Here is a 20099-nt window from a genome sequence, read left to right as displayed (position 1 = left end):
TCTCCTTTTAGGCTGGCCACCAAGAAAGGAGGAAACGGAAAAGCTTTCAAATGGGGCAACAAATAAGTTCACCCGCACAACCTTTTGAAGGAGCTCATCAATTGTAGAAACCCGCCCACCTTGCTCTTCTTTGCATGCACCGAGGACGGTGCAAATTTCTAAGTGTGGGGAGGTCGTCCGACCGATCTCCATGGGTAACAATTTCCTTTCAACACCAATTTTTAATTTTTGTCGTTGTTAGATTAGTTGTTGCATTGCATGATAGGTTGCATGATAGTTAAAATTTGTACATATTTGAGCAATTTTTTTATGTTAGGACTACTTGGTTATGGTGATGATTTCTTTTCCAAGAAAACTGTTTTTAGGGCACCCTACCAATTTGAAAATTTTTTTTTATTGAACTTGCTTGAAAGAATTTATTTTGGAACATGGTTTTGAGCTAAGAACACAAGCTTGTGAGATTTGAGCCTAATGGTGTGGTTACATCTTATAACCACTTATTTTCCTTCTTGTGTGTAATTGTTCTCTTTCTATGATTGTAATCTTTGATTTGTTTGAATCTATATGTCCCATTATTCCTTGTATTCATGTATTTATATGATTGAGGCCATCATTTCATTAGCTCACTTATCCAAATAAGCCTTACCTTTTACTCTCCTTTGTTAGCCGATTTTGAGCCTACGCTTAACCCACTTGTTCTTATTTTAGCACATTACAAGCCTTAAAGCGGAAAACAATGAATGTCCTTTATTTGGATCTTTGATTAGCTTAGGCTAGTGAGTGTGAGTGTCATCCAAGAGTGGGAAAACTTTGGGACATTGGTTGGGATAAAAGGGTGTTTGTGTTTTGTATTTTTATATTGGGGGATTGGTACATACTCATGTATTGATTAAATGTATAGACCTTATGCATTGATGTTCTTGTGTATAGTTTGAAAGAAAAAGAAAAAAATGAAAAGAAAAAGAAATAAAAGTAAAAAAGAAAAAAAAAAGAGAAAAGAAAAGAAAAAAATGTATATAGAAAAAGAAAGAAAAAAAAGAAGAGGAATAAATGGGACAAAATGCCCCAAAGTGAAGCTCAATAAGAATCAATGCATAAGTGTTGTGAAATAAAAAGAAAATGCATGAGTATGTGAAAAAGTGAGGAATGGGTAGTTAGATTAGTACTTAATTGTATAGGTTATTATATAGGTTAGGTGGAAAAGTTTAAGTTAATCAAAGATTCAAATCCTAAGTCCACTAGCCATATATGATCCTACCTTGACCCTAGCCCCATTACAACCTAAAGAAAAGACCTCATGATACATGTAGCATGCATTGAATAATTGTTGATTGTTAGAAGAAAAACAAATCTTGGAAAGCATGATTAGGGGAGAATTGAGAGAATCAACCCCAAACACCGAGCGACTAGAGTGCAAACACTTCCGGTGAGGGTTCGATGCTCAATTCCTTGATTCCCGGCATTCATGAGCGTTCTTCTCGCAAGTCTACTTGAACTTCATGTTGATATTCGAATTGGTAGGATTCATGAATCATTATATGATCTTGGCCCTACTTGTGCACGTATGACTTGGAGGATTGATTTATTTTTAACCAAGTAGGTACAACCATTTTGCATCTAGTTGCATTCATGTAGATAGGATGCATATAGATAGGTTACATTGAATAAATGTTGATGCCCTTTGCTTTCTCTTGGCTTAAGCATGAGGACATGCTTGGTTTAAGTGTGGGGAGGTTGACAAACCCCAATTTGACGGTTTATCTTGTATTGAATTTAGGGGATTTTATCACCTTTTACCCACATTTATTCAATGAAATAGCATGGTTTTGTATATTCTCCTTTAATTGTGCTTAAGAGTGAAAACATGCTTTTTAGGTCTTAAAATAGCTAAATTTAATTCTCCTTGATTCCATTAGATGCCTTGATATGTTTGCTAAGTAATTTCAGGTTTAGAAGGCAAAGATTGGATCAAGGGAATGAAGAAAGAAGCATGAAAAGGTGGAGAACTCATGAAGAAATGAAAGAACCGGAAAGCTGTCAAGCCGACCTCTTTGCACTTAAACGACCATAACTTGAGCTACAGAGGTCCAATTGATGCGGTTCCAGTTGGGTTGGAAAGCTAACATCCGGGGCTTCGAAACGATATAAGATTTGCCATATTTGCTACACGTATGGTGGCGCGCACGCGCAAAGTACGCGCACGCGCCGTTGCTGCCACCTAGTTCACTTAAAGCAAAACGTGGCCAACGAATTCTAAAGCCTTGTGGGCCCAATCCAACTCATTTCTGATGCTATTTAACCCAAGGAGTGAAGAGGGAAACATATGTTAGTTACCAATTAGTTTAGTTTAGCTTTGTAATTAGTTTCTAGAGAGAGAAGCTCTCACTTCTCTCTAGAATTAGGATTAGGTTTAGTTCTTAGATCTAGATTTTAATTCATCTTCTTCTTCTCAATTCCTTGTTGTTACATTCATTCTTCTTCCATCCTTTTGTTGTAATTTCCTTTATGTTGTTCTTGCATTTTGTTGTAGATCTACTTTTGTTCCTCCCTTTCTCTTTCAATTCAATTCAAGGTAAATCATAATAATTGTGTTCATTTGATTTGTTGTTGTTTAATTCCTTGCAAATTGAGTAGTGTAGATTTACTTTTCTTGCAATCTTACTATGCTTTCCTTTTATGCCTTCCAAGTGTTTGATGAAATGCTTGGTTGGATTTTAGAGTAGAGTTTTATGTTCTTGGCTTGGAAGGTAACTTAGGAACTCTTGAGTTACTAATGTCCAAGTAATTGATGATTGGGATTCATTGACTCTAGTTCTCACTAATTGAATTAGTGGAGAGTTAGGACTTATGGACTAGGATTGATATAGCTCATTTGACTTTCCTTTACTACTAGTTAGAGGATGATTTAATGAGATTAATCCTTGCCAATTCTCATATTGTGGTTAGTGATTAGGATAGAGATCTTTGACCACCAACCCTTGCCAAGACCTTTTTAGCCATTAGTTTACTTTCTTACCATTTATCTTTCATGCTTCATATCAAAACCCCAAATATAACTCACAACCGATAACAAGACACTCCATTACAATTCCTAGGGAGAACGACCCGAGGTCCAATACTTCGGTTTATAAATTTTAGGGGTTTGTACTAGTGACAAACAACTTTTTGTATGAAAGGATTATTGCTTGGTTTAGAAACTATACTTTACAATGAGAATTTATTAGTGAATTTCTAAACCGTCAAAAATCCATTCATCAAAATGGCGCCGTTGCCGGGGATTTGCAATGGTGTTATGTTATTGGTTATTGTACATATGTGAATAGTGTAAATAGTTTGTCTTTTGCTTGTCTACTAGATTTTTGATCATCAGGAGGAGGACGCGGAGGCACCAGCTCAGCAGGATGCCCCTGACACTACAGAGCCAGCACACATGGAGGCACCACCTCAGACACAGGAGACTCAGCCGGTCCCACAGCCACAGTCAGAGCCAGCGCCTATCGTTGCACCTCCCACTGATCCTCTGGTTTAGCATCGAGGACGATGCTTGGTTTTAAGTGTGGGGAGGGCACCGGTAGCATTATTTGGGAACCGGTGAACTTTTTCGGCCTAGTTATCTCATTTTGCACATCCTTGTATATATTTCGATGCATTTGCGTTTCTAGTTTGCTTTGGATACTTTTATTGCTTATTTTGGATTTTAGATATTTTGATGCTTCTAGATATTATTAGATGCTTTAGGATATTTCTAGATGTTTTGGATGATAGATTCCGAACTTTTAGTTGGATTCTTTTTTTTACACACTTTGTTTATCTTTGTTTTTAGTTCGTAGTTGTGATTAGAAATCATACTTTGGATTGCAAATATTTAGTCACCCTTTTTGCATAAGAAATTGGTTGAGTGAAAAAGGAAAGGGTGAACTAAGAAAATTTTTGAACTTTTCAATCACAACAATGCTTAGTCAAACATTGAGGTTTTTCAAGGAGTTAAATATAGGGCATTAACCCAATTGATTGAAAAAAGAATTTTTGAAACTTGCTCGAATTTCATACCTTGTGAAGCATGTATTGAATTGAGTACACAAGCTTGTGAGACTTGAGCCTATTGATGTGGTTACATTTTATAACCATTTATTTCCCATTCTTGTGTGAAATTGTTCTCTCTCCATGATTGTGATCCTTAATTTGCTTGATTCTATATATCCGTTTAATTCTTGTGTTTGTGCATTTATATGATTGAGGCCATTATTTCATTTGCCACTTACCCAAATAGCCAACCTTTTACTCTCCATTGTTAGCCAATTTTGAGCCTATGCTTAACCAACTCATTCTTATTTTAGCTCATTACAAGCCCAAGGCGGAAAACTAATGAAAAGTCCTTGTTTGGATCCTTGATTGGCTTAGGCTAGTGAGAGTGTTTTATTATTCAAAGTTGGTGAAGCTTGGGAACATTGGATGGGATAAAAAGGGGCAATACACTTTTATGTTTAGGAATTGGGCACATATTCATGTATTAATCAAATGTAGAGACCTTATGCATTGATGTTCTTGTATTTGGTTTGAAAGAAGAAAAAGAAAAAAAAATATATATATATAAAGGAAAGAAGAAAAAAATGATGAAAAGAAAAAAATAAAATGAAAGAAAAAGAGAAGAAAAAAAAATAAAAGGGGACAAAATGCCCCAAAGTGAAGTCAATAAAAAGGAATCAATGCATAGGTGTTGTGAATCAAATAAAAAAAAAAATGCATGAGTATGTAAGAGAAAGTGAAGAATGGGTAGTTAGAATAGCTCGCATTTGTATAGGTCATTAATTAGGTTAGGTGGGAAAGTCTATGCTAATCAAAGATTCAAATCCTAGCCCATTTGACCATAAATAATCCTACCTTGACCCTAACCCCATTACAACCTAAATGAAAGACCTCATGATGAATGTATGCATGCATTGAATAAATGTTGATTGTTAGAAGAAAATCAAATTTTGGAAAACATGATTAGAAGAGAATTGAGCGAATTAACCCTTAAACACTTGAGTGAATAGAGCGGATACACATCCGGTGAGGGTTCAAAAGTTCAATCACATGTGTTCACCCACATTTTCTATATTCTTACAAGTTTGAACTCTTTTTAACAATTCAATACAATTGTGATCGACGCCACCTTTAAGACAGGCACACTTACCCCTTCATTCTCATTCCACTTCTCTTCTTCTTCCACATCCTTCTCCATCTCACAAGGTATTATACTAAGCTCCCTCTTAGTCCATTGATCTCTTGTAGTTCTTACTCATTTAGTTGCACCATCTTTTAGGTAGGCTTCCTTCTTCTTTTATTTCTCTCTTCCTCCCCTCTCTAGTTACTTCCTTCTTTCTTCTTTGTTCTTCATGAGCACTTAGGTCTCAAACTCACTTACATGAATAGATGAATGGTGTTGCTTAATTTTCTTCCAATCAATATGCACTATAATCATTAATAATGGATTGTGGAAAGTTACATTGCTCTCATTTTCACACAATCACATACTACTTGAAGGATGTACACCAAGTGTTCGATGAAAGGCATACTTGACTTTTGGACTCATTGTGACTACCTTGCCTCTCACCAATTACTTTTGAGTGCATCCCCACTTTCCACAAACCATTCTTTCCATTTTCTTGGCTTGCCTCCCATTTATGGTCCCTAAGGGTGTATGCTTCTCATGCCTCTTCCTTGCATGCTTAAACTACCCTTGCACCACATGGAAATTATTTGCCTTGCGCTTCACACATTATCCTAGCTACATGTTGCAGCTGTCATGTAACTAAGATACCCATATTCTATGGCATAACTTTTCATTACATAGAACTCATGTATCTCCACTTCTTTGGGTTTGATATTTTCCTTTCTTGCTTCTACAGGATGGTCATCAAAAAGGACAATGGGAAAGGCCCCAAGAAGCTGGCTTCCAATAAAGCGCGCCAAGAACTAACGGCCAAGCCCCTCCTGAAGAAGACTAAGGGCCCCGTTGACGTTCTAGAGAAGGACAACCCTCCTAAGGATTCAAACAAGTTTCCCAACCGTTACTGCGAACTTGTTTACTCCAGAATGATTGAAAGGAATTACCATCCGGAACCCCTCCTAGTCTTACCGGCTCACCTCAGTCCGATTGTGATGCCACATATTGACCGGAGACAATGGAGGTTCCTCTTGAGGCAACCAACGGAGGCTAATCTCTCATGGGTGGTGGAATTCTACTCCAACTTCCACTCACCTCATCTCACATCAATATTCGTGCGCCGAAAACAAGTGTCGGTCACCGTGGAAACCATCCGTGAAGTCCTTGGACTTGCACCGTCAACAGATGAATATGACGCCTACCAAGAAGTCTTGGCTACATGCGTTGACCGCGCATTCGATTGGAGCGCGATCCTCCGCGTCATTGCTTTACCCGACGCATATTGGATTCGGGGAACCATAAAGCGAAGACCCAAGGGTTTAGATGTCCGCCACCTCACTCAAGAAGTTACGGCATGGGCCCAAATTCTAGCTCACTACGTGCTCCCGAGCACACATGGGTCATCCATCACCGCCGAGCTTGCCTTATTGATATGGTGCATCTTGACCGAGAAACCGGTCGACGTTCCGTGTGCCATCCGCCAATCCATGGGGCGCATTCATGCCAAGGGAAATCTACCATTCCCCGCTTTAGTGACGGCATTGGTTGCGAAAGCCGGCGTCAACCGGGAGACTAAAGATAGGCAAACCTCAATACCGGTCGAGGGTGATATCATTCCGACCAAGAGATGCCTCAAGCCTCCGGAAGTCACCATGGACATTGCACTGCCCACACCAACTGGCCACGCCACCACTTCATCTACATCACAAAAATCGGCCGCCCAACGCCTTGAAGACCTTCACAACAAATTAGACCGCTACGAGAGGCATAACCAACGCCGCTATGCTCATGTAAAGAGGCTTCTAAGCGTAATCACCCCACCTATGGAAGAACCCGATATCTCCACCTCCACCGCAACTTCAAGCGGAGATAGCAATGGCATTGGAGATGTGGCACACTCGGCCGAGTGCGCCTAACCTCTAGCACAGAGGACCGTGCTAAGTTTTAAGTGTGGGGAGGTCGGCCGACCGATCTCCATAGGTAACATCTGAATAAATCTGAATAAATTAGAATAGGTTGCATGATTAGGTTTTAGTTGGCATAAGTCTGCTTGGTTGGAACAATGAAAGTCTCTCTTAGGAAACCAACACTTTGGGACGACCATGGCATTGCAAATTTTAAATGCTTTGATGCCAAAGTTGCATGAAGAATTATATTTTGGAACATGGTTTTGAGCTAAGAACACAAGCTTATGAGATTTGAGCCTAATGGTGTGGTTACATCTTATAACCACTTATTTTTCCTTCTTGTGTGCATTATTCTCCTTCCATGACTGTGATCTTTGATTTGTTTGACTCTTTATGTCCATTATTTGGTGTATTCATGCATTTATATGATTGAGGCCATCATTTCATTAGCTCACTCACCCAAACGGCCTCACCTTCTATCTTCCTTTGTTAGCCAAACTTGAGCCTACGATTAACCCATTTTGTTCTTAATTTAGCACATTACAAGCCTCAAAGCGGAAAACAATAAAAGTCCTTATTTGGATCTTTGATTAGCTTAGGCGAGTGTGTGTGAGTATCATTCAAGTGTGGGAACCTTGGGGCATTGGGTGAATAGAAGGGTATTTTGTATTGGAATATTGGGAATTGGGTACATGCTCATGAATTGATCAAATGTAAAACCTTATGCATTGACACTCTTGTATATAAAAAAAAAATTGAGAAAAACAAAAGAACAAAAGAAAAAGAAGAACAATATGGAAAAGAAAAAGAAAAATAGAAAAAGAAAGAAAAAAAAAGAGAAAAAAAAATATATAATAGAAAGGGGACAAAATGCCCCAAAGTGAAGCTCAAGAGGAATTAATGCATAAGTATTGTGAAACGAAAAGAAAATGCATGAGTATATGGAAAAGTGAGGAATGGGTAGTTAGGATAGTACTTAATTGTATAGGTCATTATATAGGTTAGGTGGGAAAGTTTAAGTTAATCAAAGATTCAAATCCTAAGCCCACTAGCCATATATGACCCTACCTTGACCCTAACCCCATTACAACCTAGGAAAAGACCTCATGATAATTGTATGCATGCACTGAATAATTGTTGATTGTTAGATGAAAAACAAATCTTGGAAAGCATGATTAGGGGAGAATTGAGAGAATAAACCCCAAACACCAAGTGATTAGAGTGCAAACACTTCCGATGAGGGTTCGATGCTCAATCCTTTGATTCCCGGCTCTCGCGAGCATTCCTCATGCAAGGTTGCACATATTGCATTTGATGCTTAGAAAGTGGCAAGTCCTATGCTTTGACCACCATCATGTCCCATGTGCTCGCATATGTCCTAAGAAGGCTAATTTGTTCCCAACCAAGTGGATAGTAGCACTAGTCATAGTTGCATGCATATAAGTAGGTTACACTTCATGAGTCTTATACTTTTGCGATCCCTCGGTCTTCTGTGTTTCTTTGTATTTCTCTAAGCATGAGGACATGCTAGAATCTAAGTGTGGGGAGGTTGACAAACCCCAATTTGAGGATTTATCTTGTGATGATTTCAGGGGTTTTATCAATGATTCCACACACTTTCCATATGAAAATACAAGATTTTGCATTCCTTCCCTAGTTTTGCCTCATGAATGAAAACATGCTTGTTTTGAACTAAAATAGATACATTTCTAATCTTCTCTTGATGCCATTCGATGCCGTGACTTGTGTGTTAAGCGGTTTCAGGATATAGAATAGAAATGGACCGAAAGAGAGAAGGAAGACGGGTACAAAGGAAGGAAGCATGAGGATTAAGCTTTGAAGGTTTCCGCATGGGCGCGTGCGCGCCCGCGCGGATAGAGCAACGCGAAGCCAAAGCCAAGAGCCGGCTTGAGAAGCGGCTAAGCCAGGATCTTCATGGGCGCGTACGCGTACATCACGCATCCGCGTACATTACAAGACGTCTCAACGGCGCGCGCGCGTGCCTTGCGCGTGTGCGCCGATTTGCGAATATGATTTTTTTAAGAAGTCACGTGACTTAGGCGTGGAGGCAGTTAAGGATTCCACTCTTGGAGAAACACCTTGGCGGGAAAAGCTTAAGAAGACCAAAGGAACAAGGGTTAAGGACACTTTTAGTTCATTTCTTCTAGATCTAGATATTTTCCCTTTTTTTGGAGAGAAGAGAGAGTTAGTTACACTTTTGGGAGAAGAAGAGGGAGATTCCAAGATTCACTAGGGTTCATCCTCATCTAATTTCTGAATTTTCAATGACTTTTTGGTGAGATCCACTACAATTCTCACTCCACTTTGTTCATGTCATAGATTTTCTTCTCCAATTTCAAGTAGTAGATACAATTGATCAATTCTCATAGATCTAGAATTCAACTTTGTAATTTTGGATTTCATCTCTATTTTGGATTTTCATTGCTACTCTTTGAGACTTGTTGTTAGATCTTTGTGTTGCAATACTTTCAATTTGACTTTTCTTCTCATTTTACTATGACTTTCCTTCTTGCTCATCACATGTTTGATAAAATGACAACACTAGCTATGGAGTAGAATTCTCACACTTGGCATAGGGTTTGGTCTTTGGAAGAAGTTGAATAGTGTATCAATATTTGATTTGGAATTAGGGATTGCTAGTTGGCTTGGAGTGCACTAAAGCTAGATTCCCATAAGGTGAAGCTAGGACTTGTGACTCAAGTTGATTACTTTCATTTGACCTTCCTCTATACCTAGGGGATAACTAAATGGAGCAAGGCCTAATTGTTGTCAACATTGAATGGACTATAAGGATAGGATTTCTAATGCCAACCCTAAGCCAAGTCTTTTGATAATTGATTGTTTGTTTCTCATTGCTTTACTAAAACCTTCAAAGAATTCCTACAAAGCTTACTAAATCAATAAGATGCACACTTTGGCAATTCCAAGGGAGAACGACTCGGGAGACTAGTACTCTCGGATATAGATTGTAGATTTGTTTGATGAAGGATTTTGCGTCGGTTTAGACTATACTACGATTGATCATTTGATAATTTCTATACCGGCAAAAATCTATTTGTCAAAATGGCGCCGTTGCCGGGGATTTGCAATGGTGTTATGTTATTGGTTATTGTACATATGTGAATAGTGTAAATAGTTTGTCTTTTGCTTGTCTACTAGATTTTGTTAGTTTTATTTTGTTTTTCCATAATGAATTCTCACTTTGGCTATGAGTTTGGCTCTAATTGTGTTGTAGGGAATGTGAACTTCAATGCTAACATGTACCAAGGATGGAACACTCCAAGATGGGAGGAGGCTCAAGGAATTGATCACTCCTATTGGCATCAACCTCCGGACACTTATAGGTATAATTCTCATCCTAATGCATGTCAATTCAATGGTTATGGTGACTCCTTTTATGACAATCAACCACCACCATATGCCTATGAATCTTATCCTCAACATGATGCTCAACCATACTCACAAGCCCCTTTCTACCAAGTACCTTTATGTGACCCTTATCCATCATATAACCAATCACCCATACCACATCCTTGTGATCATTATGAGCAAGAACCTTTAGAACCACCACAACCTTATCAAGATTACTACCATGAACCACCTCAACCCTCACCATCTCCATACCCTTACCAAGAAGATCCACCTTCCTACTATGAACCCTCTCTCCAAAATAATGAACCTTCCTATTCACCCCAAGCCCCAATAGACGATCCTCTCACTTTGTTACTCCAAGGACAAGAAGCCATGAAGCGGGATACACTTGAGTTTGTGACCAACTTGACTAAGGTGGTGCACACTTTAGCCCACCAATGCTTGAAAAATCAAGGTACTTCCGTGACCACATGTGAAAAGTCAAAAGAAGAGCAAAGCATGAAGGAGAAATTGGAAAATTCGGTGGAGAAGGAGGAGTCAAATTTTGTATTGGAGCAACTAGAGGAAGCTATAATCATTGAAGAAAAGGAAGAAGTGGTTGAAGATTTAGGAGATGTTGAAAGTCCAAGGGAATGTAGTCTCATGGAGCACTCTTCCAAGGAGCTTGATATTGAAGTTGAAGAAGGTGCGCAACCCCCAAGGCATATCATCGTTGGAGACTTGGAAGAGGCTTATCAAGAGATGGATTCAATCATGGATGAATTTCTCTCTACAATGGAATCCTCTCCCATTGGACATGGAGTTGAAAGTATAAAAGAGTGTGCACAACCTCCCATACCCTTGGTGAGCAATGAGAAAGAGAGCTACCAAGAGGAAAACGTTGGCATGGTGTATATCGAAATTGAAGAATATGAAGAGGTTGACCAAGAAATGGATTTATTCATCAATGAATGTCTATCCAAAATTGAACCACCTCTCATTAGGCAAGAAATCAAAGTTCTTGAAGACAACACCAAGCTATGTGATAAAAGGGGAAAGGTTGAAATCAAGGAAGCTCACAAAGAGGTGGAAATACACAAAGAAGAGCACAAGGAAGTAGACCTTGCATTGTCTAAGTGTGGGGAGGTCTCCCTTCCCAAGTTACCATCCAATACAATATTTAAGTGGGTAAAATCTCTATCTCTAGACTTTAATTTCCCACTTGAATATGGTTTGATTGAAAATAATAGACAACTTAGAGCTCTTTGTGGACTTAAGGGAAAAAGAGAATTGTGTAGTGGTTGCAAGTTAGGAATTAGGCTCATTGAGGTCAAGGTTTCAAGGCATAGGAACGATGATTGGAAAAATACCACTTTGCATGGGTCTCAAAGGAAGGCTTGGTATATTAAAGAGAATTCCATATGTCTACCACCCGGAAGGAAAAAGTATGAGGATCAAATTGAAGACGGGTGCGAAGATAAGATATGGGACCCCGGCTCGCTGAATGAAGACCAACTATGGGGACTCATATCTTGGGTAGAACTTTGCCCAAGCTTGACGAAAATGGTTGGAAATTCTGTCAACCAATTGAGAAGCAAGGATCCTTGGAGATTCAAGGATGAGTACAAACATAAGCCACCATGACAATAAGCTCCTCAAAATGTCCAACTTAAGGACTTAAACTAAAAGTGCTAGGTGGGAGACACCCCACCATGGTAAACTCTTTCCTTCCTCTTTTAGTTTTGTTTAATAAGTGATTTGAGTTGCCATTGTAGGTAGATTTTCATTTCATATTGATTTGTTTGTAAAGATTGGTTGTTAGTATGTTGTATTCATTAGTAGTAGATGAATAAATCCTAAAATCAAATTGCATTTTTGTGAATTGTTTGATATTTGATTGAATAAAGAAGAGTTTTGGACATTATAGGGAGCTCTTGGGCATTTTTTCTGCTTTTTGGGCAAAAAAAAAAAAAAAACGGTCATCGGCGCGTAAGCACGCTGTGCGCGCGCGCGCACATTGCACTTCCGCAACTTCTGGTACAAAAACCAGAGAGTTGTGCGCGCTTTGTGCTAACATTGTACTGGGAGCACAACCTCATCCACGCGTAAGCGCGCTGTGCGCGCGCGCGCGGATTGTCCCTGCTGCATCCACGCATAAGCGCGCTGTGCGCGCGCGCGCGGATTTGCACCCTGCTTTTCTCCTCCCTCCTTTCTCCTTCTTTCCTCTTCTCTTCTTCTTTCTTTCGTTTTTTTTTTTTTCTTCTTCCTCTCTTGAAAGATTTTTTTCTTTTCTCTTTTAATGTAAATAAAAAAAATTAATAATAAAAAAATATATATATATATAATAATAAATAAATAAATAAATAAACAAAATACTAAAAAAAAAAATTAAAAAAAAAAATTTTCTCTTCTTCCATTTCCTTTTGTCTATTACATTTGCATACTTTTATTCTTTGCATTTTAATTCTATTTGTTCTCATTTTCTTTTCTAAATTTCTCATTTTAATAATGGTGTTGAATTCTCTCACTCAATTGTTGAGAATCTCTTGCATTTGTTTTGGTGCTTCATGACTTGTTACATTAATTGTAATATTTGTCAACACACAAGATTAGTGCTTTAGTCCTTCCTAATTCATTACCCTTTGTTTTTTTTCTTATACCGCTTCATCATTGAGTTAGGATAGAATCAAATGCTTTCATGCGTATCACTAATCTTGTTTGTGTCAATTCTTATTTGATCTTGATGCTCAATATACTCGCCATGCTTTAACTTTACTCTTGCATCAAGTATCAGTTGATATGCCTTTTGCTTATATTAATTTCTCACTCACATGTTGTAGCTACCATGTAGTAGAGAATCATACTCTTATTTGGCATTAGCCCCGCCTATGTTCTATTTACTTTGATATCTTTTTTGTAGGCTTAATTTTCTTTCTTTTTCTCTCCTTTTAGGCTGGCCACCAAGAAAGGAGGAAACGGAAAAGCTTTCAAATGGGGCAACAAATAAGTTCACCCGCACAACCTTTTGAAGGAGCTCATCAATTGTAGAAACCCGCCCACCTTGCTCTTCTTTGCATGCACCGAGGACGGTGCAAATTTCTAAGTGTGGGGAGGTCGTCCGACCGATCTCCATGGGTAACAATTTCCTTTCAACACCAATTTTTAATTTTTGTCGTTGTTAGATTAGTTGTTGCATTGCATGATAGGTTGCATGATAGTTAAAATTTGTACATATTTGAGCAATTTTTTTATGTTAGGACTACTTGGTTATGGTGATGATTTCTTTTCCAAGAAAACTGGTTTTAGGGCACCCTACCAATTTGAAAATTTTTTTGTTGAACTTGCTTGAAAGAATTTATTTTGGAACATGGTTTTGAGCTAAGAACACAAGCTTGTGAGATTTGAGCCTAATGGTGTGGTTACATCTTATAATCACTTATTTTCCTTCTTGTGTGTAATTGTTCTCTTTCTATGATTGTAATCTTTGATTTGTTTGAATCTATATGTCCCATTATTCCTTGTATTCATGTATTTATATGATTGAGGCCATCATTTCATTAGCTCACTTATCCAAATAAGCCTTACCTTTTACTCTCCTTTGTTAGCCGATTTTGAGCCTACGCTTAACCCACTTGTTCTTATTTTAGCACATTACAAGCCTTAAAGCGGAAAACAATGAATGTCCTTTATTTGGATCTTTGATTAGCTTAGGCTAGTGAGTGTGAGTGTCATCCAAGAGTGGGAAAACTTTGGGACATTGGTTGGGATAAAAGGGTGTTTGTGTTTTGTATTTTTATATTGGGGGATTGGTACATACTCATGTATTGATTAAATGTATAGACCTTATGCATTGATGTTCTTGTGTATAGTTTGAAAGAAAAAGAAAAAAATGAAAAGAAAAAGAAATAAAAGTAAAAAAGAAAAAAAAAGAAAAGAAAAGAAAAAAAATGTATATAGAAAAAGAAAGAAAAAAAAGAAGAGTAATAAATGGGACAAAATGCCCCAAAGTGAAGCTCAATAAGAATCAATGCATAAGTGTTGTGAAATAAAAAGAAAATGCATGAGTATGTGAAAAAGTGAGGAATGGGTAGTTAGATTAGTACTTAATTGTATAGGTTATTATATAGGTTAGGTGGAAAAGTTTAAGTTAATCAAAGATTCAAATCCTAAGTCCACTAGCCATATATGATCCTACCTTGACCCTAGCCCCATTACAACCTAAAGAAAAGACCTCATGATACATGTATGCATGCATTGAATAATTGTTGATTGTTAGAAGAAAAACAAATCTTGGAAAGCATGATTAGGGGAGAATTGAGAGAATCAACCCCAAACACCGAGCGACTAGAGTGCAAACACTTCCGGTGAGGGTTCGATGCTCAATTCCTTGATTCCCGGCTTTCATGAGCGTTCTTCTCGCAAGTCTACTTGAACTTCATGTTGATATTCAAATTGGTAGGATTCATGAATCGTTATATGATCTTGGCCCTACTTGTGCACGTATGACTTGGAGGATTGATTTATTTTTAACCAAGTAGGTACAACCATTTTGCATCTAGTTGCATTCATGTAGATAGGATGCATATAGATAGGTTACATTGAATAAATGTTGATGCCCTTTGCTTTCTCTTGGCTTAAGCATGAGGACATGCTTGGTTTAAGTGTGGGGAGGTTGACAAACCCCAATTTGACGGTTTATCTTGTATTGAATTTAGGGGATTTTATCACCTTTTACCCACATTTATTCAATGAAATAGCATGGTTTTGTATATTCTCCTTTAATTGTGCTTAAGAGTGAAAACATGCTTTTTAGGTCTTAAAATAGCTAAATTTAATTCTCCTTGATTCCATTAGATGCCTTGATATGTTTGCTAAGTAATTTCAGATTTAGAAGGCAAAGATTGGATCAAGGGAATGAAGAAAGAAGCATGAAAAGGTGGAGAACTCATGAAGAAATGAAAGAACTGGAAAGCTGTCAAGCCGACCTCTTTGCACTTAAACGACCATAACTTGAGCTACATAGGTCCAATTGATGCGGTTCCAGTTGGGTTGGAAAGCTAACATCCGGGGCTTCGAAACGATATAAGATTTGCCATATTTGCTACACGTATGGTGGCGCGCACGCGCAAAGTACGCGCACACGCCGTTGCTGCCACCTAGTTCACTTAAAGCAAAACGTGGCCAACGAATTCTAAAGCCTTGTGGGCCCAATCCAACTCATTTCTGATGCTATTTAACCCAAGGAGTGAAGAGGGAAACATATGTTAGTTACCAATTAGTTTAGTTTAGCTTTGTAATTAGTTTCTAGAGAGAGAAGCTCTCACTTCTCTCTAGAATTAGGATTAGGTTTAGTTCTTAGATCTAGATTTTAATTCATCTTCTTCTTCTCAATTCCTTGTTGTTACATTCATTCTTCTTCCATCCTTTTGTTGTAATTTCTTTTATGTTGTTCTTGCATTTTGTTGTAGATCTACTTTTGTTCCTCCCTTTCTCTTTCAATTCAATTCAAGGTAAATCATAATAATTGTGTTCATTTGATTTGTTGTTGTTTAATTCCTTGCAAATTGAGTAGTGTAGATTTACTTTTCTTGCAATCTTACTATGCTTTCCTTTTATGCCTTCCAAGTGTTTGATGAAATGCTTGGTTGGATTTTAGAGTAGAGTTTTATGTTCTTGGCTTGGAAGGTAACTTAGGAACTCTTGAGTTACTAATGTCCAAGTAATTGATGATTGGGATTCATTGACTCTAGTTCTCACTAATTGAATTAGTGGAGAGTTAGGACTTATGGACTAGGATTGATATAGCTCATTTGACTTTCCTTTACTACTAGTTAGAGGATGATTTAATGAGATTAATCCTTGCCAATTCTCATATTGTGGTTAGTGATTAGGATAGAGATCTTTGACCACCAACCCTTGCCAAGACCTTTTTAGCCATTAGTTTACTTTCTTACCATTTATCTTTCATGCTTCATATCAAAACCCCAAATATAACTCACAACCGATAACAAGACACTCCATTACAATTCCTAGGGAGAACGACCCGAGGTCCAATACTTCGGTTTATAAATTTTAGGGGTTTGTACTAGTGACAAACAACTTTTTGTATGAAAGGATTATTGCTTGGTTTAGAAACTATACTTTACAACGAGAATTTATTAGTGAATTTCTAAACCGTCAAAAATCCATTCATGCAACTCTTAAATAAACACTATAAGCTGCTGAAAGTCCAACTTAAGGACATTAAACAAAAGTGCTAGGTGGGAGACACCCCACCATGGTAAGATCTTCCTTTGAGACTTGTACATAGACACTTGACTTCATGTTTGTTAGCTAGATTTTAATGACAACTCCCCTTCATTTGTTGACTTCATTTGCTATAGTGCTTAAGTGGCTGTATGGAAAGGGGGTTTGAAATGTTGAAAATGGTGTAACCACTTGCAAAATTAGAAAAACCCACCCCTTTGCGCGTGCGCACACATGGCGCGTCCGTGCACATGAGCGAAATCCGCCAATCGACGCGCAAGCGCATGGCGCGCGTCCGCGCCGATTGCTTTGCTGCCCCCCTAGTACATTCTACAGAGAGTTAAGCCTCTCTCAAGCCTACACTAAGCCACCAGCCCAACACCCTTGCCGCGTGCGCGCACGCGTCCATCCAAAGCAAGCACGGAATGTGCGCGCGCGCCACAGCCGCGCACGCGCCCTTTCACTCTGCACTCCTCTCTGGGCCATTTCACAGAGAGTTGAGCCCCCTCCAGGCCCCTCTCATGCCTGGGGCACAACCACGAGGACGCGCGCGCGCACTGTCCGCGCGCGCGCCAAAACGCGCTGAAGCCATCTCTGGTACTTCTTCCAGAGAGTTAGGCCACCCCTATGCCTCTCCTGTGCCCCCAGCCCAAGCGCATGGGCGCGCACGCGACATGTGCGCGTGCGCGCGCCCCTAGTTACCTTACTCCCTGCGCGAGCGCACACCGCGCGCGCACGCGCCGGTGATCGACGCCACCTTTAAGACAGGCACACTTACCCCTTCATTCTCATTCCACTTCTCTTCTTCTTCCACATCCTTCTCCATCTCACAAGGTATTATACTAAGCTCCCTCTTAGTCCATTGATCTCTTGTAGTTCTTACTCATTTAGTTGCACCATCTTTTAGGTAGGCTTCCTTCTTCTTTTATTTCTCTCTTCCTCCCCTCTCTAGTTACTTCCTTCTTTCTTCTTTGTTCTTCATGAGCACTTAGGTCTCAAACTCACTTACATGAATAGATGAATGGTGTTGCTTAATTTTCTTGCAATCAATATGCACTATAATCATTAATAATGGATTGTGGAAAGTTACATTGCTTTCATTTTCACACAATCACATACTACTTGAAGGATGCACACCAAGTGTTCGATGAAAGGCATACTTGACTTTTGGACTCATTGTGACTACCTTGCCTCTCACCAATCACTTTTGAGTGCATCCCCACTTTCCACAAACCATTCTTTCCATTTTCTTGGCTTGCCTCCCATTTGTGGTCCCTAAGGGTGTATGCTTCTCATGCCTCTTCCTTGCATGCTTAAACTACCCTTGCACCACATGGAAATTATTTGCCTTTTTCACTCAAGAATGGGAAATAAATGGTTATAAAATGTAACCACATCAATAGGCTCAAGTCTCACAAGCTTGTGTTCTCAATTCAATACATGCTTCACAAGGTATGAAATTTGAGCAAGTTTCAAAAATTCTTTTTTCAATCAATTGGGTTAATGCCCTATATTTAACTCCTTGAAAAACCTCAATGTTTGACTAAGCATTGTTGTGATTGAAAAGTTCAAAAATTTTCTTAGTTCACCTTTTCCTTTTTCACTCAACCAATTTCTTATGCAAAAAGGGTGACTAAATATTTGCAATCCAAAGTATGATTTCTAATCACAACTACGAACTAAAAACAAAGATAAACAAAGTGTGTAAAAAAAAGAATCCAACTAAAAGTTCGGAATCTATCATCCAAAACATCTAGAAATATCCTAAAGCATCCAATAATATCTAGAAGCATCAAAATATCTAAAATCCAAAATAAGCAATAAAAGTATCCAAAGCAAACTAGAAACGCAAATGCATCGAAATATATACAAGGATGTGCAAAATGAGATAACTAGGCCGAAAAAGTTCACCGGTTCCCAAATAATGCTACCGGTGCCCTCCCCACACTTAAAACCAAGCATCGTCCTCGATGCTAAACCGGAGGATCAGTGGGAGGTGCAACGATAGGCGCTGGCTCTGACTGTGGCTGTGGGACCGGCTGAGTCTCCTATGTCTGAGGTGGTGCCTCCATGTGTGCTGGCTCTGTAGTGTCAGGGGCATCCTGCTGAGCTGGTGCCTCCGTGTCCTCCTCCTGATCATCAAAAATCTAGTAGACAAGCAAAAGACAAACTATTTACACTATTCACATATGTACAATAACCAATAACATAACACCATTGCAAATCCCCGGCAACGGCGCCATTTTGATGAATGGATTTTTGATGGTTTAGAAATTCACTAATAAATTCTCGTTGTAAAGTATAGTTTCTAAACCAAGCAATAATCCTTTCATACAAAAAGTTGTTTGTCACTAGTACAAACCCCTAAAATTTATAAACCGAAGTATTGGACCTCGGGTCGTTCTTCCTAGGAATTGTAATGGAGTGTCTTGTTATCGGTTGTGAGTTATATTTGGGGTTTTGATATGAAGCATGAAAGATAAATGGTAAGAAAGTAAACTAATGGCTAAAAAGGTCTTGGCAAGGGTTGGTGGTCAAAGATCTCTATCCTAATCACTAACCACAATATGAGAATTGGCAAGGATTAATCTCATTAAATCATCCTCTAACTAGTAGTAAAGGAAAGTCAAATGAGCTATATCAATCCTAGTCCATAAGTCCTAACTCTCCACTAATTCAATTAGTGAGAACTAGAGTCAATGAATCCCAATCATCAATTACTTGGACATTAGTAACTCAAGAGTTCCTAAGTTACCTTCCAAGCCAAGAACATAAAACTCTACTCTAAAATCCAACCAAGCATTTCATCAAACACTTGGAAGGCATAAAAGGAAAGCATAGTAAGATTGCAAGAAAAGTAAATCTACACTACTCAATTTGCAAGGAATTAAACAACAACAAATCAAATGAACACAATTATTATGATTTACCTTGAATTGAATTGAAAGAGAAAGGGAGGAACAAAAGTAGATCTACAACAAAATGCAAGAACAACATAAAGGAAATTACAACAAAAGGATGGAAGAAGAATGAATGTAACAACAAGAAATTGAGAAGAAGAAGATGAATTAAAATCTAGATCTAAGAACTAAACCTAATCCTAATTCTAGAGAGAAGTGAGAGCTTCTCTCTCTAGAAACTAATTACAAAGCTAAACTAAACTAATTGGTAACTAACATATGTTTCCCTCTTCACTCCTTGGGTTAAATAGCATCAGAAATGAGTTGGATTGGGCCCACAAGGCTTTAGAATTCGTTGGCCACGTTTTGCTTTAAGTGAACTAGGTGGCAGCAACGGCGCGTGCGTGTACTTTGCGCGTGCGCGCCACCATACGTGTAGCAAATATGGCAAATCTTATATCGTTTCGAAGCCCCGGATGTTAGCTTTCCAACCCAACTGGAACCGCATCAATTGGACCTCTGTAG

Source organism: Arachis ipaensis, chromosome B9, assembly GCF_059453495.1.
Source record: "Arachis ipaensis isolate K30076 ecotype BB chromosome B9, ASM5945349v1, whole genome shotgun sequence".
NCBI lineage: Eukaryota > Viridiplantae > Streptophyta > Magnoliopsida > Fabales > Fabaceae > Arachis > Arachis ipaensis.
This window is presented reverse-complemented; position numbering follows the sequence as displayed.